Source organism: Bactrocera oleae, chromosome Y, assembly GCF_042242935.1.
Source record: "Bactrocera oleae isolate idBacOlea1 chromosome Y, idBacOlea1, whole genome shotgun sequence".
Classification (NCBI taxonomy): Eukaryota; Metazoa; Arthropoda; class Insecta; order Diptera; family Tephritidae; genus Bactrocera; species Bactrocera oleae.
The window spans coordinates 633,286-657,692 of record NC_091542.1 but is presented as its reverse complement, the minus strand read 5'-3'; the positions used below and the strand labels follow the sequence as shown (position 1 = coordinate 657,692).

Below are 24,407 nucleotides of genomic sequence, written 5' to 3'. Positions count from 1 at the left end.
GGCCATATCTGAGTCAGCCGTGGAGTCGCTAACCTTAATAAGCCGACGGTAAAGAAATTTTAAATAAACGATACAAATAAAAAACTTCTACAAGAAACAACCGCAGAATACAATAAATACGAAACCTCATAAACCCGCACAATAAAATTGCCTACCTTAAAGCACTTAAATGCGCATCAAAATGCATACAAATTATATTTTAAAAATCAAAGCCGTTTTATACACTACAGGTCAATATGGATATAACATTACTCCATCACCATCTGACCCACTGCGCGCTCGGCTACTTCAGAAGCAGTATGCCGAAATTAATACATATACCGTTTCAGTAAACATGTGTAAAACTAGGAAAAATATTCGCCAAGGGGTCCAGAATGGTTAAATAGGTTAAACCTTCCTCTACATGTACACTCCACTATACCCGGGAAAATAATGGCGCACCCTAGAGAACACTCACAGGTCCTCGCCACATACGACGCACCACACACAAAACGCATTCGTTTTTGTCTACGGGCCTGATCGCCACATCATTTTGTTCTTTTCGATTGGTCAACCCGTGTGATAAAATACGGCAAGCTGCACCTTTCAGATCTTGTAATGCTGATTCTTTTCGGACATATGCGCTACCTACATAAACACGATAAATTTCATAATTATTTATAATTATATATTTATAACAATAATATTATATTAAAGCCGTGTTAACCTTGTATACGATAAAATCGGTGGTGGGAAAATTGCGGAATTAGTCAGCCATGTTTAAATGCATTCGCACCATAGATACTAGTTTGGCTAGTAGTAACGCTACACAGTTCAAGTCGTAATAGACTTATTACTTTTAAAGAACCTACTTTTGTTTTTGCTACTAGTAAGTGGCTTGTGGTCGCAATCTCGCTTTGTGTGCGTACGTATACAGAAGCCGTGTAGTTCGACTTTGTGCTCTGGGGCATAGTTTACCCATCGAGGGATTTGTATCCGTGAGATATCATTTAGATTGCTCGCAAACTGGGACCACTTTTCTAAACGAAATGGTTTTATTGGTTCATCCAAATCGGTTCCATCTATCCATAATTCTTGTATTAGTCTTTTGGCGTGTATCATAATTGGAAAAAGCCATCCTGCGGCGTCGAAAGGTATTGCCACAGAGAATAAAATTTGTCGGTTTTTTAATGCGGATAATGCTGATATTGACTCTGTAGTATATGAAAACTGGTCAGATATCGCAATCAATTTTATCTCCAGAGTTTTTGTTCTAATTTCCTTTTCGAATTTAAGGAAATTACTGCCCAACAGATTTTCTTTAAGTATATCCTTTAAGATATTAGGGCGGTCCGCCGTTATCTTTTTGAAGACAACTCCGACCTAAATATTATAATTCAGAATCAAATCGTAGGAACTATGTATTCTTTCAAATCTATCGACTGTGAAGCAAACGCAGATGAAGCCACTAATTACTCCACTGAATTTTTAGACTCCTTGGATGTGCCTGGTTTACCACCGCACAATTTGCAACTTAGGGTTGGCTTGTCAGTGATCATGATTAGAAATTTAAACCAACTAAAACTGTGCAATGGAACACGTTTGGTGATAAGAAAACTGATGAGCAATGTGATTCTCGCGTTGATATTCAAAGAATTTTAAAGAAATTTAGAGACGGGGAAGTTATTATTCCAAGGATTCCGATGATCCCTTTGAATTTAAACGAATTCAATTCCCGATTCGTCTTGCCTTCGCCATGACGATTACCAAATCACAGGGTCACGCGGCATGTTTACGTGTCGGTAAACCATCCGCTTTATTTGTTCTTGCGCCTGTCAAAAAAACAAAGAATGTCGTTTGCCACAAGGTGCTTGAATGAAAGGTGTTAATCCGAGTGCATCACATGCTACACAACATACTTTATTTTAATCTTTTTTTTTCTGACACGTGTTTGAAGTACTTAATTTTAATTTGTATTCCCTTCTGTATGTATTGTTGATCATAATTAAATACTTTTATATATCTATCTATGTTCATATTTATTTTGTATCATTGTATTACCTTCATCAGAGCCTAAATTAGTTCACCTAAAAGATAACACGACATTAATTGACTGTTAGGCGGTACGAAGTTCGCCGGGTCAGTTAGTATATATTGTAAATATTAGATTAACAAATTATTGATTGCCTTAACTTATGCGCTTACATTTGAATACCCATACTCACAACAACCACAAAAAAAAAATTAAAGTTCAAGTATTTACGTTCAACGAATTTCCGACATTATCCCTTAGGCTTAATAAAGCAAGTAGCAGGAATGCGTAACAACAAGTAAGCTAAAGGCACAATAACAATTAAAGCTTGAATCTACAGCAAAAAGACAAAAATACAAACATACATATATATACATTCCATCGACAAGCAATACGCAAATTGCATTTACCGATAAATCTTATAAATAAAAATTATCTTATATATTTACGTATATAATTACATTCGAATATATTAACATAAGCGCGGTGGATAAAAGCGCCAGCAGAGGAGGCCGATGAAAACGAAGATGATATCGATATTGAAAACTCGGATGGGGAGGATGATGATTTGAACAACATTGCGGGATACCGTGTTGAAAATTCATATTTACATGAAAAAGAGGATGACATTTTAGCATTGCAGAAATTTGCCGAGCATACCGGAGTCGCTTTCATCCCTTACTTGGAGAAATCTTATCCAAATTTTTACAAGAGTATCGATCATCCACAGGAAGACATACGTAACGTGTCAATTGACGCATTGAGCTCCTTCATTGTAGCTCTACACAAACTACAAGATTTGCAAGACGTTTCCAATGCTATTACAATCTTGATACCCAAATTATGCATGATGACGAAGAAGTTTCTGTTGTATTGTCTGCACTTGTAGATTTGAGTGATCTTATGAAAAAGTTGAAACAAATCTATTTTCCAACGGTTGAACTTCGTGATGTAGTCTTCTCTTGTATAACAGAAGTGCTCCAGGGCAAGGTCGCTTGCCAATTTGACGAGTCTACTGGAGATGAAGACGAAGATGCTGAGGAGAGTGAATAGGACGAGGCTATCGGAAAGTGTGCTGGCAATATACTTGGTTAATTATGATCCTTCGAGCCGGAACGGAACAAACAACGAAAGCAAGGCGAAATCAGGTACACAATATACAAGAAAAAGCTTTCAGTTAATTTTCTTATTAGCTGTTTTTATTCAATTATTCTTTGAAAATCATCTGCCAGCTGAGGTAGTACGGAGAATATTGGTGCAATTCTCATAACGTTTTGCAAATAATTATATGCAAAAAGTAGAAATTGCGATACATTTCTTTGTATTCACGTGTGAGTTCGGTTATAAGTGCGTCTAAAAAAACGAAGGAACATAAAGCAGTTGGTGCAAAGCCAAATAAGCAAATAATTGGCAACTCGGAATAAGAGTCTTCGGGAACAAAAAGAAATTTTTGGAATCCAAAATGCAGCAAATAATCCAAATTATTAAAAATTTTCTTTCTTCAGCTAACGGTGTAATCAAAAAGGCCACCGCTGATTTACAGGAGGCCTACAAGCGTTCTGAGACTGTACCAGCTCTTTGCGAAATTGCCGTCTCGACAATGAAGCCACAGGTGCGTCAATATTCTGTTGCACTACTTAAGAAGCATTTTGCGAAATTGCGTCAATGGAACAAAGTGCCGGTTGAGCAACAGCAAATTATTAAGCAGGGTATGCTTTATGCCCTCATGCAGGAGCAGCAAAAGTCTGAGCGTAAAGCAATTGCTCAATTTGTTGGTGTTTTGGTGCGTCGCGAAGCCAAAGAGTTTGACTCATGGATGACCGAAGTGCTAAAGTTCACCTACAGCTACTGCTCTTCTACCGATCCTAAGCAAGGCGAGCTAGGTTCGTCTTCATTTCCTATTTTGGCTGATGCGGCCTCTGATCAATTTTTGCAGCACATGGAATCGGTTTCATATTGGAATGGAATGTTCACTGCTGCATTGGTGACTACCGAATCAACTGGCAACATGGCTACACCTGTTATTTTCAACATTCAAATTGATATGACTTCTTTGGTGCCGTTCACATTGGGCCACAGAACAGCCGAACAAAAGTTGCAGAAGTCCATACCGTTAATTGTTAAATCCCTTCAAGCATTTGCTGTGCAGCCTGAGGTCGACCAATTCGTTTATGTTTTTGATATTCTCGAGAGTATGGCAGATTTAAATGCTAAATTGCTGAACAATCACATAAAAAAGTTGTTGGAGTTCTGCTTGGAGGCAGCAGGTAATGCCCTATTTGATAGCGCTATGCGCATAAAAGTTGCGGCTTACGTTGGCTGGTTCGTTCGCCTTAAGAAAAAACTGATTTTCAAACGAAAGTTGATCGAGCCCATAATTTGAATTGTTTTCAATTTGATGGCAACTGAACCCGAAAACGAAGACGATGATGAAGAATACTTTTCGGGTGAAGACAACTCGAATCCGATGACAACGGCTACTCAAACAATGGACCTTGCACTGAGCGTGCCACCAGAGAAATTGACTCCGCCATTATTGCAACTTTTGGAGCCCGCCTTGGACCCACTGCCACGCCGTGCTGCCTACTTAAGCATGGCCGTTATAGTCTAAGGATGCTCGGAGGCTATTTGCAACAAATATCTCGAAAGCATGCGATGGAACATCTCTCGGTTTGAGCACCCGCCTTCCTTAAATTCATTTCGTTTTTATCAATTGATTTTACTAGCGGTGAGTGAAATCGAAATTAATTTCGTACTTGGTTATTATGGTGGTATGGCTAAATGACCACTCATTCCCCATCACCATAAGACACTGTCACACCACATTCACCCCATCAATTCACATCCACATCACCGCACCTACCTCCCTTACATTCCACATTACTACACTATGCACCAACACGCACACATATACAACATCGCCACGATCACACTACCATAAAGCCATCAATCAATAGATATATAAGGGACTACAAAAGCATCCCATACGCTTCTTTTTAGCATCGATTCGCTTACGAGAGAACATCTTTCGGTTCGAGCACCCGCTTTCCCAAAATCACTTTGTTTTTATCGACTCATTTTGCTAGCGGTGAGTAAAATTAAAATTAATTTCGTACTTGATTATTTATGGTCCTTCGAGCCCTAGTGAACGGAGCTATGGGCCATTAAACATAAAAGAAAATAATAATTAAATAACGTGAACAAAAAATAATGTGCCAAAAAATGAACAAATAGTGAAAAATAACCGGCTCATTTATTGGAAAACAAATAAAAAAACCCGTGGAGTGACAAAAAGTGAACAAACAAAAACCAAAAAGGTACAGTGACAGTTATTGGAAATAAAAGTGCAGTGTAATATAAAGAAATATCCAAATATATATATATGTTATTTGCGTACATAAAGAAAATATATGTACGTATATATAAGTATATACATACATACATACATATGCCAAAAGCGAATTTGAGAGTTGAGTGACCGAACATATGTTCGAACACATAAACATACATACATAACATAAAAGTGGAAAAGCGGATAAACTTATTAAATGTCCCAAAAAAACAATAAATATAGTTTAAAAAAACTAAAGACACACGCTTTTAAAGAATATCGAACTAAAAATTTGAAAATAATTTTAAAAATTAACTTAAACAAATAATATATAAAAACTACTACCTGGTTTCAAGATAGGGCATTACTTGCTGTTTCCAAGCAGAACTTCAACAACATTTTGATGTGATTGTTCAGCAATTAAGCATTCAAATCTGCCATACTCTTGAAAATTTTAAAAGCATGAACAAATTGATCGACCTCAAATTTAACAATTAACGGTATGGACTTCTGCAGCGTTTGTTCGGCTGTGTTGTGACCCAATGTGAACGGCACCAAATAAGTCATAGCAGTTACAATGTTGAAAACCATAAATAACCAAGTATATTGCCAGCACCCTCTACGATAGCCTCATCGTATTCGCTCAAGCTCAACCTTTGGAAGAGAGATTTGCTTCAACTCTTTTAAAAGATCACCCAAACCTACAAGTGCAGACAACACAAAAGAAACTTCTTCGTCATCATTCACAATTTGACCCAACTTGGGTATTTAAATTGTAATAGCATTGGAAACGCCTTGCAAATCTTGTTGTTTGTATAGAGCAACAATGAACGAGTTCAATGCGTCAATTGACACTTTACGTATGTCTTTCTGTGGATGACCGACCATCTTGTAAACATTTTGATAAGATTTCTCCAAGTAAGGAAATAATTTTAAAAATTAACTTAAACAAATAATATATAAAAACTACTACCTGGTTTCAAGATAGGGCATTACTTGCTGTTTCCAAGCAGAACTTCAACAACATTTTGATGTGATTGTTCAGCAATTAAGCATTCAAATCTGCCATACTCTTGAAAATTTTAAAAGCATGAACAAATTGATCGACCTCAAATTTAACAATTAACGGTATGGACTTCTGCAGCGTTTGTTCGGCTGTGTTGTGACCCAATGTGAACGGCACCAAATAAGTCATAGCAGTTACAATGTTGAAAACCATAAATAACCAAGTATATTGCCAGCACCCTCTACGATAGCCTCATCGTATTCGCTCAAGCTCAACCTTTGGAAGAGAGATTTGCTTCAACAAATTGATTTGTTTATGTTTGATTCTCTTTATTTGGCTTTTCAGGCAATCCTGCTTACTATTTTTGTTAAAAATAAGGGGTATTGCCGGAAAATATTTGCAGGTAAATACTTGAATAATATTTTTTCGATTCTTTGTGTTTGTGGAATGGATGTGTTTGTATACATAAAGATAAGCATAAGGGCATCCGATAATTATTTATTTTTTATTGTATATATATTTGGATATACCTATATTGTACCAAACTGTTTTCGGTTTTTCTTATAAATTAAGCCCGAAAGTATGATGGTTTGGTAACCGTTCTATATGTTGTTAAAACGGCTTTTTGTTAATAGTTTTTTAGTCAGTAAGCATACATATTTACATGCAATAAGTAAACGGTGAAATCAATAAGCTCACTCTGTTTTTTGTGGTGACATCGTGTGCAGTGTGGCCGTGTATGTTGTGAGTGCGAGTTGTGTTCCAAGGTGTGGTGTGTTGTATTAGGTTGTGTCATTATTTACCCTGATGAAGCGGTGTAGTTGGAGCATAGAACTTAGAACAACGAGAAGGTGCAAATTGTATTTCTTTGATTTTGGCGCAATTATTGACACTTGCTTTAATAAATATGTAAAATGGGCCAAAACGCCGTAGCTCACGTTTTTTGTTTTCTTGGTTCTGACAGAGAATGTAGATTATAGAGAAGGTTCACAGTGCGAACTGTTTAACTATTGCGCCTGCTTGACCCCTTAGTTTTGTATCGGAGGTGATACAATTTTTGCGCTTTTGATAATTTTGGATGGTTGATGTATACGGCAGTGAACATGTCCCAGAAGAACGGGTATTCTTCATAACCTCCATAAAATATTTCTGTGTCACATGCGGGCACCTCGAGATAGATGCCTGAACTTGCCTCTTGACTTTGAATTTGTGGCAGCTCCACTCACGGATGTGGAGTAGGTGCAATTGCATTTATTAGCTTTAATTGATCAGAAACCATAGATTTTCTTTCTTTGTACTGGTTTAAGCAGTTTTCGTATATTGCGTAAGCCGATGATTTAAAATTGTGTGGTAGGTCTAAACTGTCATAATCTACTATGGCATCATGAGCCGTTTGGAGACGAGTCCAAATATTGTCAATATTTTGTTTTTTATTTCCAATAACGATTCAGAGATGTCTTGAATCAGTGAAAATGAAAATCGAGTGCACTATCGTGTTAATCTGTCACTCTCAGAAATAAATTTGGTGGCACAAATATCTTTTCCTTTTATTTGCTTTGTGCGCGTGTAGCTTCTGCAGGTGTAATTTAATTTTTGTCGTCATTAAACATTTTTGTTATGTTATCTACTTTTTTTCTACTGTATCAAAGTTGATTAAATTTTTTCTCAGTGTAAACTGATAAAATCGCAGCGATAAATTATAATTAATACAGAATACTCTTTTACGTTTATAAGAGTTGTCTTTCGGACTAGATAAATAATTACTTGCGAAATAAATGTTTTAATTTGTATTTTATCTTGAATATTTTGTTGTGAGAGTCATTTTAATTTTCTTAATTAAGTTATTAAGAATCGCACTTTTAATTTAACAATACTTATTATGTCCTTATGTTGCTGTATTTAGGTACACCCTAATACACGGACCTGTAATATATATATATTTATGTGCTCATGAAATTGAGAGCTTTTACACATGCATTTGAAAAGAAAAATTGAAGCATGAATGTGAAATGCCGACTGCAAAACACAATTCTGTACTTTTGTGACTCCATAATGGTGTCAAGTAAATGAATGATTTTAAGAAATATATCAAAATATGTTTAAATTATTATTAATAACTCACAATAAAGTAAAAATGAATTAACATAAAATAATTTAAAAGTAATAATAAATAATATTTCAATAAAAGAAAATATATTTCAAATGACATATCAATATTCCCAGTTTTGCTTACATTTTATATTATCTTCAATCTTAGTCGGTTGGTCATGTTAAGAGAGCGTATGTTTACAGATTCACCGCTGTTATAAAAGCGAAAAATGTTATTTGTTTCTCGTGCATGTGAGGTGAACTCCTTGATAAAATTCTACAAATTGTTCGCTGTCGAATCTGCACCTTCTCGTTGTTTTCAGTTCTCTGGTGTGACAGTGTCTTCTGGTGAGGGGGACTGAGTGATAATTTAGCCATCCCGGCCCCTCTAGGCAAAGGACTAGCCTAGTAGTCGCTGCAGCTGTTGTAGCGTTGCCACAATGCTGCTAAGAGCCGTGGAACGACCGTGGTTGTGATCTAGGCTGTCGACGCCGTATTGATGCTCCATTCCGCGGGCGTACCACACGAGTTGAGGGTTGAGGTCGTGTTAAGCGGCTGCGTAGGGTACATTCATGTTAATCTGTATTAAAGATTTGTTTGATTATGCAGATTTGTCAGGCTACGGATGCTCGTGTCACGGCATTTGATTATTTTATTTTATTGCGGTAGTATCGGTTGATTGTTTGCGTCTTGCTGTGTCGCGATTATCGGCGGTTGGGAGGAAGCATAGCTTCACGAGCTGTCTAGTTAGCGTTCTGCTTCGCGTACGAAGAGCAACTACTCGTATATGACCGTCGAAGCCATAATGTAGCTTTTCTATGCGCCCAAGCCGGCATTCGGTAGGAGGTAGACAATCATCATGGATGATCACACAGTCTCCAAGTTTTGGTGCTTAGGAGTCTTCCAACGGTATTGTTTATGGAGATCCTTTATGTATTTGAGAATATGTGATGGAGAATTTTAATTTTTCCCCAGCGATTTAATAAGGATAACGACTCTACACCTGGTTCACGTATGGCCAGAATGGGTGTTCCTTTGAGAAAGTATCTTGGCGTTAAGGCTGTGAGATCGGAGGGATCTTGCGAGCGGATTGTGAGAGGCCGTGACTTGAGAACGGCTTTAATTCGGATTAAAAATCCCGAGAATTCCTCGTAATTAATTTTTAATTTCCAACAATCTTTTTGAAGTAAAATTTGAAGCCTTTTACAGCTGATTCCCAGAAACCACTCATTTGAGGAGCGTTTGGGTATATAAATTGCCAATTAATGCTTTGGGGTGCGGACTTGTGGAGCGAGGAAAGCGTCCTTTGTCAGATTAGTACAAAGCTCCAGGTGCACTGCTTTTGTCATAAAACAGACTGGCTAAATGAGCCTACGTCGTCCCGAAAACTTACACCAACACACCTCACACATCACTGACACGCAACATTCACCACATCACCTCTCGCAACATTCACCACCTCACCTCACGCAACATACACCTCACACAACGACCCTACCACCCAGGATACACAACACACCGGGCGATCACCCCACCAACCATCAACAAAACCACGGACACGAGAATCGGCTTGGCTCTTCTTCGTTTTGAACTCGCAGCGAAAGCACCGTCATCCGTGGATTCGTCACATCAGCGGATCTGATCCGAACCAGTTAAATTGCTATCAAAGGCATTTATATACATTTTTTTTCCTCTTCTCTGCGCTGCGTCGCAAGTGATTGTGGTATTTAGGGAGTGTATAAAACCCGTACTTTCAATTACAAAATAAAATTACAATTGTATTAAAAGCGAATGGTGGTGAGTGTTTTTCTTTGAAAACTTTGGAAAGAATTATATATGGTCGTTCGAGCCCTAGTGGACGGCACTATGGGTGTTTAAAACAAAACAAAAAAAAAAAATACATTTATAAAAAAAAAAAAAACCTTAAGTGATATACATATACATATAGAAATACAGTGCAGTTTCCAAAAAAGAAAAAAAAAAAAAGAAGCAAAATTACAGTAATGTAACAGTACGTGCAGTTAAGAAAAAAAAAAAAAGGAAAAAAATGCTTTAGTTTAAAACAAAGTGCGGTTACAAACGAAAAATACATATGTACATCTCTAAGTGCAATAAGTGCAGTGCAGTGCATATAGCCACATTACTGGAATACTGTTAAACAATAAAAAAAAAAAAAAAAAAATTAATTACAAAGTATAATTACTCATATGTACATATAAGTGCACAATAAGTGCAGTGCAGTGCATATAGAATGCTGGTAAACAATAAAAAAAAAAAATAAATAAAAGTTCAATAAATATTAAAAACACATAAAACAATAAAATTAACAAAACGGGCGCGAAGCTTAATACAAAACATAAATCAAAAATGCGGGCGCGATACAAAATATTCCCACAGACAGCTGAGATCCAATACTGGTAAACATATGCACTGCCGCATTACCAGAAAATTACTTCTATGGGACAATCGCTCTCATCACGAAGAAAATGCCCCACGTGGCAACAAATGAAAGATTTCCTAACTACCCAATATGAAATCGCAGAAAGGGTAGATAAAAAAATGGTCAGAACGAAACCCGTTCAACATGACCTAAATAGAAGCTTCCACAGACCCCAAGCCAGTACCAACAACAATTTAAATAGAAGCTTCTTCAAAAATCAAACGTTCACATCCGAACAGTACAAGCAAACGTCATGCGAACTATGACTCTCGCTACTAACTCGATCGAAACAATTTTATAAAAACGAAAAGACTTTGTACAAACTCTAATAAAATCTGCCCCATTACCTTAATTTCCCCCCAAGCGGATAAGCACATACAAGCAGAAGCTATAGCCTTACCGCAACTTACAAATATGCTTCCAAGCTATCACATAAATAGCAAGCATTGGCAAAAGGTTTCACACCTAAAGCTAGCAGATCCCAACTGCAACACTCCCGCTCAAATAGACCTTCTATTAGGCAGCGATCTCATACCACAGATAATACGAAGGTATTGAGAAAATTTCAAATACACTTCTGGCACAAAATACTGTTTTTGGGTGGATCATAAGTGGACTAGTTTCGGAACCAGTTACCACCATGACCACTCAGGTTGAGGAAATCTCAAACGAATACCTCAATTCACAATTGAAAAAATTTTGGGAGTTAGAAGAACTCCCCCCCATACCAATCACAACCCCTGAAGATCAGTATTGTGAAGACTTTTACAAAGCCACAACTACTAGATCAGATAATGGTCGGTACGTCGTACGACTACCACTAAAACAACAATTTCCTAACACACTCGCCTTAGGTCACTCTCGCACCTCTGCTATACAGCAGTTTTTAAGTATGGAAAAAAACTTACTTAAAAAAGGTGAGCTTAAGCCAGAATACGATAGCGTGTTAGAAGAATACCTCCATTTAGACCACATGGAGGAAGTAAGCCCATGCGAAAAAATCCTAAATGGCAAATATTACTCATTTGACTTGCCTCATCACGCAGTAGTAAAGCCAGACAAAAAAACAACTAAAGTAAGAATTGTCTTTAATGCATCAAGATCCACCAGCTCGGGGAATTCCCTAAATGATATCCTATTTACGGGACCCACGCTCCAACCAGATTTAATGCTACTAATTTTAAATTGGCGTATATTCAAATACGTATTTAACGGAGACGTCGAAAAAATGTATAGACAAATAGTCGTACATAAAGACGATCAAGATTTTCAGCGAATTATTTTCCGAAAATCTCCCAATAGTCCACTCCGCGACTATAAATTAAAAAACAGTTACCTTTGGCGTCAATTGTGCTCCATATCTAGCCATTCGAACACTGCACGAATTGGCAGAAAACACAAAGTCAGAATTCCCTCTGGCAACCAAAGTGCTAAAAACACTAACGTATGTAGACGATATCTTGTCTGGAAGTCACAGTCTTCCACAATCATACGAGTCACTATCACAAGTGATACAAGCCTTAAATACCGCAGGGTTTCCGTTGAAAAAGATAACGGCGAACCACCCTAATATTCTAAAAAATATACCACATGAAAATTTGTTAGATACTAATTTCCTTAAATTCGAAAAGGAAAGTACAACAACCCCGCAGGATGGCTTTCGCCAGTTATGATACAAGCCAAAATTCTAATACAAGAATTATGGTTTGATGGAACCGACTGGGACGAACAAGTAAAACCACTGCGTTTAGAAAAGTGGTCCCAGTTTGCGAGCAATCTAAATGATATCTCACAGACACAAATCCCTCGATGGGTAAATTATGCCCCAGAGCACAAAGTCGAACTACACGGCTTCTGTGACGCTTCTGAAAAGGCATATTGCGCAACTATATATGTTCGCACACAAAGCGACAATGCGACCACATGCCACTTACTAGTAACAAAAGCAAAAGTGGCTCCTTTAAAAGCAATAAGTCTACCACGATTTGAATTATGTGGAGCGCTACTACTAGCCAAACTCGTGTCCATCGTACAAACGCATTTAAACATGGCACAATACAAACTATATCTGTGGTCCGATTCTGAAATCGTACTCGCCTGGTTAGAAAAACCACCACATGCATGGAAGACGTATATTTCCAATCGAACGTCTCAAATCCTTGACTTAGTAGGATCAGCCACTTGGCGACATGTAGCCAGTGCTGACAATCCTGCTGATCTAGGTACAAGAGGATGCAAACCCCTGCATCTTGCCACCACCACCCTCTGGTGGAATGGCCCCCGATGGTTAACAGAATCTTCCGATTATTGGCCACAATCGCCCATGCGCAATATAATTGCCCCAGAAAGTCGAAAAATCGACTCCTTTCATGCAACATCGGATGATACTGACATCCTTGAGCGATTCTCATCGTTCCCCCGAGCCCTCAGAGTAGTTGCATACATGATCAAATTTATAGAGCAGCTCAAAACTAAAGTTAACGGAACACCTCCAATATACCCCCAATGCGATACATTAACGCACCTACACTTACAAAAAGCAAAAGGCGCTCTTATCGCATCTACGCAAACGCGCTACTTCAGCCGAGAAATATCATTGCTAAAAGATTCGAAGCCAATCGATAAAAAGAGCTCACTTTTAGTACTAAATCCATTTCTGGACACAAAGGGTTTGCTTCGTGCGAATGGTCGGCTTGTCAACTCCAGCCTGACATACAACGAACGACATCCTATAATCATACCAGAAAAAGCACGGCTTGCCACATCATATCTGCATTATGTCCACATACTGATGCTACACGCTGAGCACCGCCTCATGCAACAAATAGTCCGCCAAGAGTTTTATATTCCCCGTCGTAAGCCTCAAATAAAGAAGTGCATTTACATGTGCAAAGTTTGCACAACGTACAAGCAAAAAATGCGAACGCAGATAATGGCAGCACTTCCACCTGAACGCTGCAACTTTGCTCTGCCCTTCACAACAACAAGTGTCGATTTTGCTGGGCCTTTCCAGATAAAGGCTTCAATGTTAAGATCTCCCACTTTAATGAAAGGCTTCACCTTGAGCTATGTACAAATCTGACGACAGAGGCTTTTCTCGCGGCATTCGCTCGCTTCGTCGGACGGCGTGGTTTTCCTTCAAAAATTATGAGTGACAACGGCAAAACGTTTATTGGAGCCAAAAGAGCCACTGAGAAACAGTTTGTGGACTTTATCCAACAAGTCTCACCTGAGATTGTACAGAAGTACGCACCCCAAGGCATTAATTGGCAGTTCATCCCCCCAAGCGCTCCTCATATGGGTGGTTTATGGGAATCAGCTGTGAAAAGCTTTAAATCCCATTTCAAAAAAGTAGCTGGAAACTACAAGTTTAATTATGAAGAATTCTCGACCTTATTAATTCGAATTGAAGCCGTACTCAATTCACGGCCAATCACAACCCTCTCGCAAGATCCCTCCGATTTCACCGCCCTAACTCCTGGGCATTTTCTCAAAGGAGCACTCATTCTGGCCATACCTGAGCCAGACGTGGAGTCGCTATCCTTATTAAACCGATGGGAAAGAATCAAAATTCTCCATCACTATTTTAGTCGCCGCTGGAAAGAAGATTATCTAAAGGACCTCCACAAGAGGTACCGCTGGAAAGCTCCAGAAAAGGCGCCGAAGCTTGGAGATTGCGTACTAGTACACGATGATTGTCTCCCCCCTACTGAATGGCGGCTTGGCCGCATAGAAAACCTTCACCATGGTTCCGATGGTCACATCCGAATGGTCGATCTCCGTACGCAAACCGGAACACTAACGAGACCGCTCGTAAAGCTATGCTTTTTACCCACCGCCAATAATACCGAACAAACGTAAATAATAACCCGATAAGAACCAAAAACCGCTAAAATTAATAAATCAAAAAAAAACCTAAATCCTGTAAAAGGTCGATCGACCAAACGACCCATTTATGCCACTTAACGTGGCCCAAATTTCCAACTCAATCATGCGACAAACTTATAATCTAAATAACTTTTTCCCATATAGATCATTATGGACGGAAATGCACCAACACCAACGCCAGCAATACGTTCGCCCGTTACTGCCCTGGGGCAAATCCTGCACCCCGAACAACGGCTACCACAGCCCCTCCAATCGCTCCTCGTAGTGGCACGCGGCCACTAACCCCGTCATCCTCGCTGTCTGCGGAGCAGCATCGCCTCCGATGCCCGCTATGTCGTCGCTCACACCGCTTGCAACATTGCGGCATATTTAAAGGTATGCCACCAGTCCAACGACAGCAAATCGCCCAGGCACATGGCCACTGCCTGAATTGTCTGGCGCACACCCATGCAACAACCGCATGTGAGTCAAGGGGCCATTGTCAGATGTGCGGTGAGCAACATCACACACTCCTTCACCGCACCGCGAGGCGCGACAGTGGTCGACTAACTGAATCCCACCGCCGCGGCGTAGTCAGGCGACTCCCCAGACACACATCAGCACGATCTCGCCGTTTGGCCCCCCCTCCGGAGCCGCGTTCCTGGCGCCCACGCAACGAAGCAATTACGCGCCGCAGCCAGCTTCGGCTACCACCCCGCCGTGCCACTGGGCTGAGCAGCGTCGTATACACGCTGCGACAACTTCAGCGTCTGCTAGGCTAATATTCGCCTAGGGGGGCCGGGATGGCTAAATGAGCCTACGTCGTCCCGAAAACTTACACCAACACACCTCACACATCACTGACACGCAACATTCACCACATCACCTCTCGCAACATTCACCACCTCACCTCACGCAACATACACCTCACACAACGACCCTACCACCCAGGATACACAACACCCCGGGCGATCACTCCACCAACCATCAACAAAACCACGGACACGAGAATCGGCTTGGCTCTTCTTCGTTTTGAACTTGCAGCGAAAGCACCGTCATCCGTGGATTCGTCACATCAGCGGATCTGATCCGAACCAGTTAAATTGCTATCAAAGGCATTTATATACATTTTTTTTCCTCTTCTCTGCGCTGCGTCGCAAGTGATTGTGGTATTTAGGGAGTGTATAAAACCCGTACTTTCAATTACAAAATAAAATTACAATTGTATTAAAAGTGAATGGTGGTGAGTGTTTTTCTTTGAAAACTTTGGAAAGAATTATATACAGACAAAGACAGCCACACAGCTTTATATGAGAGTGGGAGACCTTAACTTGGACGCCTTTATTTGAAACGGCCCAACAAAATTGACACCTGTAATGCAGAAGGCAGACCAAAGTGGAGCATTCCGGGGAAGTGATGCCATAATCTGTGTTCACATCTTTTGCTTATGCGTGGTGCAGAACTACGACAAGCTTGCACAAGAAATGCACTTCTTCATTTGGGGCTTAAGTCAGGGAATATAAAATTCCTGGCGGACCATATGTTGCATGAGGCGATGTTCAGCAACAAGCATTAATATGTGGATATAACTGATGCGTAGGTCGATACTTCTCTGGTACAATTATGGGATGGCGTTCGCTCCAAGGCGTAATAATCGTTAGGCTTGAATTGGCAAGCCGACCATTCACATGAACTAGACCTTTCGTGTCGAGGAATGGGTTTAGAACCAATCTCTTATCAATAGGTTTTGATTCTCTCAATAGTGATATATCGCTGCTGAGGTAATGCACTTGAGTATTTGCTTTTCGCTCGAGGATGTCATTATCCTGCAATGTTGTGAGAAAAGAGTCGGTTTGTTAACTCTCTGGAAAATATTTTACGCATGGGCAGTTGTGACCAATAATCGGGAGATCCTATCAACAAACGAGGGCCGTTACACCAGAGGTTGGTGGTGGCAAGGTGCAGGGCTTTGCACCCTCTTGTTTCTAGATCAGCTGGATTGTCAGCACTGGCTACGTGTCGCCAAGTGGCTGATCCTACTAGGTCAAGTATTTGAGACATTCGATTGGAAATATACGTCTTCCAGCCAGACTAGTACAATTTCCGAATCGGACCACAGATATAGTTTGTATTTCGCCATTGGTTAAATGGGTTAAACCTCCCTTCATACACCACTCTACTCGGAAAAATAGTGTCGCACCCTAACGCGACGCATCACATCTGAGAAGACTCACGGGTTTTCGTCTACGAGCTAATCGCCACATCATTTTGTTCTCTTCGGTTGGTCAACCCGTGCGATAAAACTACGACAGGCTGCACCTTTCAGAACTCGTAATGCTGTTTCATTTCGGACATATGATTTATCAACATAAATAGGATAAATTTCATAATAATTAATAATAATATATTTATAACAATAATATTAAAGCCGTGTCAACCTTGTATATATCGCATTTTTATTTAAATTATCCACGCGATTATAAGTGAAGTGGTGAAATGTTTTATCATTGGTGGTGTGTGCTCTCAACGAATTGGGGAATTAGTCATGGTCCTTCGAGCATCACAGAAAGGCACTATTGGAAAAAATACATATCGAAAATATGCAAAGTGCGGTAACTAGCTAAAATAAAAAAAAATGTAGTAACGCAAACAAAAAAAAAAAAACAAAACTACAGAACAAAAGTGTGTTGACAAAGCAGAGAAGTGCAGTGACAATATATATGTACAAGTATATGTATACATAAAAGTACATATCTTCACACATATGTATATACAGAAAACTCATATGCAATAATACCAAAAAAACAAAAACAGAGATGGCAATAAGTTCAATTGTTAAAACACAAATAAAGAAACACATTTACATATGTAAATACACAGTGCAAAATTTGCAAAACATTTAAAAAAAATTAAAAACTCACAAATCGGGCGCTAAATACAATCTGCCAGAAACACAAACGAGCTCGAAATACTAAAGTACCTAAATACAAAAACATAAATAAAAGTAATTTAAATGGGCGCGAAACAAACAACAATAAACAAAAACAACACTCACTAAAACCAGGCACAACTGGAAGCGGAGAAGGAATTAACAAAAATGGAATACACACACGGACATACAATACATATATATTATCCCCTCAGAAAACCCCTGAGGGAGTATAAAGTGAGTCGTATCGTTTTGCTATTCTTTTAGTTTATCATGCATATATGTATGTAAAAATTACAGTTTTATATACATATATAGAACCGGTTATAACAAATACGTTTACCAAAAAAACGGTTACCAAACTGTCTCAGTCTTACAGTGTTTTTTGGAGGGAAAAACTGACTACAGTCGGTATAACATATATTTCCTAATAGATACTTATATATTAAAACAAAAGAACACAAATTAATATTAAGTTATTGCCTAACTACACGCTTACCTCTATGTATTCCAACGCACCTATCAACAAACACAAAAAACAAATTCAAGTATATACTTGCACATTTCTCCAGCAATACACCTTAGGTTAAAATAAAAACAAACAAAAAGCAACAAGCAGGATTGCATAAAATACGTAAGCAAAAGAATTATAAAATATGAAAGGAAAAACAAAGAAGGGAAAAACAAACAAAAAATACATATATGCTTACCTATTATATCTATACTTACTTTAACATAAGTATAATAGCATATAAACATAATTGCACAAGTACCTGCAAGTTTGGTTTCGCGCTCTCTTCGTAATGCGAACATCTGTACGCATATTATATGTTCAAGTATATAATCATACGGCCTAGAATCTGCCTGTCTACCCTCCGCTGGGTAATAGTAAACTCTTATATACAATTTTAATTAACATTTTAATTTAACATTCACTTAAAAGTGATTTTCATATAAATAAATCAACATTGTTATAAAAATATATTAAATATTATATAAAATTTTCTTATTTGTATTGTTTATTAAAACGCAAACAAAAAAAAAACTCAATAAGAAAAAAAAAATACAATAACATAAGTGCATATGTATATGTACATCTTTTCAAATTCCACATTGGCATATATCCCGCAATACCCCTTGTAACAAATAAACAGTATTGCGTATAAAAAAAACAATAAAAAGCACATTGATCTCTTCAACGAGCTCTCAATTGCATTAGAAAATAAACATACATACGCACAAACAATCCGTGAATACTTGTGTACAAAATGTTTTGATCTCTTCAACGAGCTCTCAATTTCATGAGCACATAAATATATATATATATATTCCCAAGTCCGTGTATTAGGGTGTACCTAAATACATCAACATAAGGACATAATAAGTATTGTTAAATTAAAAGTGCGATTCTTAATAACTTAATTAAGAAAATGAAAATGACTCTCACAACAAAATATTCACGATAAAATACAAATTAAAACATTTATTTCGCAAGTAATTACTTATCTAGTCCAAAAAACAACTCTTATAAACGTAAAAGAGTATTCTGTATTAATTATCATTTATATGTAGATATGACAGTTTGGACCTACCACACAATTTTAAATCATCGGCTTACGCAATATACGAAAACTGCTTAAACCAGTACAAAGAAAGAAAATCTATGATTTCTGATCAATTAAAGCTAATAAGTATATGCAATTGTACCTACCCCACATCCGAAAGTAGAGCTGCCACAAATACAGAATCACGAGGCAAGTTCAGGCATCCAACTCGAGGTGCCCGCATGTGACATAGAAACATTTTACAGAGGTTATGAAAAACGGCCGTCCTTCCGGGACATGTTTACAGCCGTATACATCAACCATCCAAAATTATCACTTGCACAAAAATTTTATCACCTTCGATACAAAACTAAAGGTCAAGCAGGCACAATAGTAAAACAGTTCGCACTAAATGACGACAACTTAAATTTTGCTTCGGAAGCTCTAAAATCTAGATATGAAAACGAAAGACACTAATAGACTGAATATTCTCACAGATAGCAGGGACCCTATAATGGTAAACATATGCATTACCAGAAAAATCGTTACTTTTATGGGAGCCTTTCTAACTACCCAGTACGAAATCGCTGAAAGGGTAGACACAAAAATTATTAAAACCTAAACCTATCAAAATGACCACAATAGAATCTTCAACAGACCCCAAGTAGATACAACAACAATATAAACAGAAGCTTATATAAAACACGTTCTCAACCGAACATAAAAAACATACGTCACGCGAACTATACATAAGAGGGTATAAATTACAATCGTGCGAGAAGTTCAAACACTTAAAAGTTAACGAACGAAATAATTTTGTAAGCAAATTTAATTGCTTCTATTGTAACAAACACCACTCAATGCTTCATTACAGCACATATCCCAGCTCACCCCACAGTATCGCTTATAAGAAAAGGGTTTAATTGAAAAAGCAAATCCCGATAATCAATATTGCGAAAATTGCCAAGAAGTACCATGCTGCTCAAAGGCATTAAAAACCCAAACACTACACAGCGAAAATCAAAGTAGAGTACTATTTTTCTACCCACAGCAGTTGTCTCCATCGTACACCGAGGAGAACTGTTTAAGCTTTGGGCCTTAATAGACCAAGGGTCACAACGATCATTTATAGCGTCTAGGGCACAAAACAGGCTACAACTGTCAACAAAACTAACCAGTTTTAAAATCAATAAATAGCAAGCATTGGCAAAAGGTTTCACACCTAAAGTTATTAGGCCGCGATCTCATACCACAGATAATACTTGAAGGTATTGAGAAAATTTCAAACCCACTTGTGGCACAAAATACTATATTCGGTTGGATTCTAAGTAAACTGGTTGCAGATCAAGTTTACATCAACAACTTAAATTGACGAAAATTCAAAAGAATCCCTTAATTCACAATTAAGGAAATTTCGGGAGTTAGAAAAACGCTCCCTCCTATTAAGTACAACCCCAGAAGATTAGTATTGTGGGGACTTCTACAAAGCCACAACTACTCGATGAAACAATGGCCGGTACGTCGTACGACTACCATCAAAGCCACAATTTTCCAACATTCCACAAATTGGCACAAAAAACCAAGTCAGAAATTCTTCTGACTACTCCAGTGTTAAAAACATAAATATATATAATTCAACCAAAACATCCTTAAAAAAGAATATCTCAAACATAAATATATCGAATTTACCACATTACCAACTAAAAAAAATGCCATTTTCAATTCACGGCTAATCACTGTACTCTCACAAGATCCCTCTTCAAAGGTTTCAAAAGAGCATCCATTCTGGCCATATCTGAGTCAGCCGTGGAGTCGCTAACCTTAATAAGCCGACGGTAAAGAAATTTTAAATAAACGATACAAATAAAAAACTTCTACAAGAAACAACCGCAGAATACAATAAATACGAAACCTCATAAACCCGCACAATAAAATTGCCTACCTTAAAGCACTTAAATGCGCATCAAAATGCATACAAATTATATTTTAAAAATCAAAGCCGTTTTATACACTACAGGTCAATATGGATATAACATTACTCCATCACCATCTGACCCACTGCGCGCTCGGCTACTTCAGAAGCAGTATGCCGAAATTAATACATATACCGTTTCAGTAAACATGTGTAAAACTAGGAAAAATATTCGCCAAGGGGTCCAGAATGGTTAAATAGGTTAAACCTTCCTCTACATGTACACTCCACTATACCCGGGAAAATAATGGCGCACCCTAGAGAACACTCACAGGTCCTCGCCACATACGACGCACCACACACAAAACGCATTCGTTTTTGTCTACGGGCCTGATCGCCACATCATTTTGTTCTTTTCGATTGGTCAACCCGTGTGATAAAATACGGCAAGCTGCACCTTTCAGATCTTGTAATGCTGATTCTTTTCGGACATATGCGCTACCTACATAAACACGATAAATTTCATAATTATTTATAATTATATATTTATAACAATAATATTATATTAAAGCCGTGTTAACCTTGTATACGATAAAATCGGTGGTGGGAAAATTGCGGAATTAGTCAGCCATGTTTAAATGCATTCGCACCATAGATACTAGTTTGGCTAGTAGTAACGCTACACAGTTCAAGTCGTAATAGACTTATTACTTTTAAAGGACCTACTTTTGTTTTTGCTACTAGTAAGTGGCTTGTGGTCGCAATCTCGCTTTGTGTGCGTACGTATACAGAAGCCGTGTAGTTCGACTTTGTGCTCTGGGGCATAGTTTACCCATCGAGGGATTTGTATCCGTGAGATATCATTTAGATTGCTCGCAAACTGGGACCACTTTTCTAAACGAAATGGTTTTATTGGTTCATCCAAATCGGTTCCATCTATCCATAATTCTTGTATTAGTCTTTTGGCGTGTATCATAATTGGAAAAAGCCATCCTGCGGCGTCGAAAGGTATTGCCACAGAGAATAAAATTTGTCGGTTTTTTAATGCGGATAATGCTGATATTGACTCTGTAGTATATGAAAACTGGTCAGATATCGCAATCAATTTTATCTCCAGAGTTTTTGTTCTAATTTCCTTTTCGAATTTAAGGAAATTACTGCCCAACAGATTTTCTTTAAGTATATCCTTTAAGATATTAGGGCGGTCCGCCGTTATCTTTTTGAAGACAACTCCGACCTAAATATTATAATTCAGAATCAAATCGTAGGAACTATGTATTCTTTCAAATCTATCGACTGTGAAGCAAACGCAGATGAAGCCACTAATTACTCCACTGAATTTTTAGACTCCTTGGATGTGCCTGGTTTACCACCGCACAATTTGCAACTTAGGGTTGGCTTGGCAGTGATCATGATTAGAAATTTAAACCAACTAAAACTATGCAATGGAACACGTTTGGTGATAAGAAAACTGATGAGCAATGTGATTCTCGCGTTGATATTCAAAGAATTTTAAAGAAATTTAGAGACGGGGAAGTTATTATTCCAAGGATTCCGATGATCCCTTTGAATTTAAACGAATTCAATTCCCGATTCGTCTTGCCTTCGCCATGACGATTACCAAATCACAGGGTCACGCGGCATGTTTACGTGTCGGTAAACCATCCGCTTTATTTGTTCTTGCGCCTGTCAAAAAAACAAAGAATGTCGTTTGCCATAAGGTGCTTGAATGAAAGGTGTTAATCCGAGTGCATCACATGCTACACAACATACTTTATTTTAATCTTTTTTTTTCTGACACGTGTTTGAAGTACTAAATTTTAATTTGTATTCCCTTCTGTATGTATTGTTGATCATAATTAAATACTTTTATATATCTATCTATGTTCATATTTATTTTGTATCATTGTATTACCTTCATCAGAGCCTAAATTAGTTCACCTAAAAGATAACACGACATTAATTGACTGTTAGGCGGTACGAAGTTCGCCGGGTCAGTTAGTATATATTGTAAATATTAGATTAACAAATTATTGATTGCCTTAACTTATGCGCTTACATTTGAATACCCATACTCACAACAACCACAAAAAAAAAATTAAAGTTCAAGTATTTACGTTCAACGAATTTCCGACATTATCCCTTAGGCTTAATAAAGCAAGTAGCAGGAATGCGTAACAACAAGTAAGCTAAAGGCACAATAACAATTAAAGCTTGAATCTACAGCAAAAAGACAAAAATACAAACATACATATATATACATTCCATCGACAAGCAATACGCAAATTGCATTTACCGATAAATCTTATAAATAAAAATTATCTTATATATTTACGTATATAATTACATTCGAATATATTAACATAAGCGCGGTGGATAAAAGCGCCAGCAGAGGAGGCCGATGAAAACGAAGATGATATCGATATTGAAAACTCGGATGGGGAGGATGATGATTTGAACAACATTGCGGGATACCGTGTTGAAAATTCATATTTACATGAAAAAGAGGATGACATTTTAGCATTGCAGAAATTTGCCGAGCATACCGGAGTCGCTTTCATCCCTTACTTGGAGAAATCTTATCCAAATTTTTACAAGAGTATCGATCATCCACAGGAAGACATACGTAACGTGTCAATTGACGCATTGAGCTCCTTCATTGTAGCTCTACACAAACTACAAGATTTGCAAGACGTTTCCAATGCTATTACAATCTTGATACCCAAATTATGCATGATGACGAAGAAGTTTCTGTTGTATTGTCTGCACTTGTAGATTTGAGTGATCTTATGAAAAAGTTGAAACAAATCTATTTACCAACGGTTGAACTTCGTGATGTAGTCTTCTCTTGTATAACAGAAGTGCTCCAGGGCAAGGTCGCTTGCCAATTTGACGAGTCTACTGGAGATGAAGACGAAGATGCTGAGGAGAGTGAATAGGACGAGGCTATCGGAAAGTGTGCTGGCAATATACTTGGTTAATTATGATCCTTCGAGCCGGAACGGAACAAACAACGAAAGCAAGGCGAAATCAGGTACACAATATACAAGAAAAAGCTTTCAGTTAATTTTCTTATTAGCTGTTTTTATTCAATTATTCTTTGAAAATCATCTGCCAGCTGAGGTAGTACGGAGAATATTGGTGCAATTCTCATAACGTTTTGCAAATAATTATATGCAAAAAGTAGAAATTGCGATACATTTCTTTGTATTCACGTGTGAGTTCGGTTATAAGTGCGTCTAAAAAAACGAAGGAACATAAAGCAGTTGGTGCAAAGCC

At 38.0% G+C, this 24,407-nt stretch overlaps 1 pseudogene; it reads left to right on the top strand.

Annotated features, from left to right (window-relative positions):
- Positions 1 to 3,473: 3,473 nt before the first annotated feature.
- LOC138858274 (importin-4-like) lies at positions 3,474 to 24,109 on the top strand (annotated as a pseudogene).
- The last annotated feature ends 298 nt before the right edge of the window (positions 24,110 to 24,407 follow it).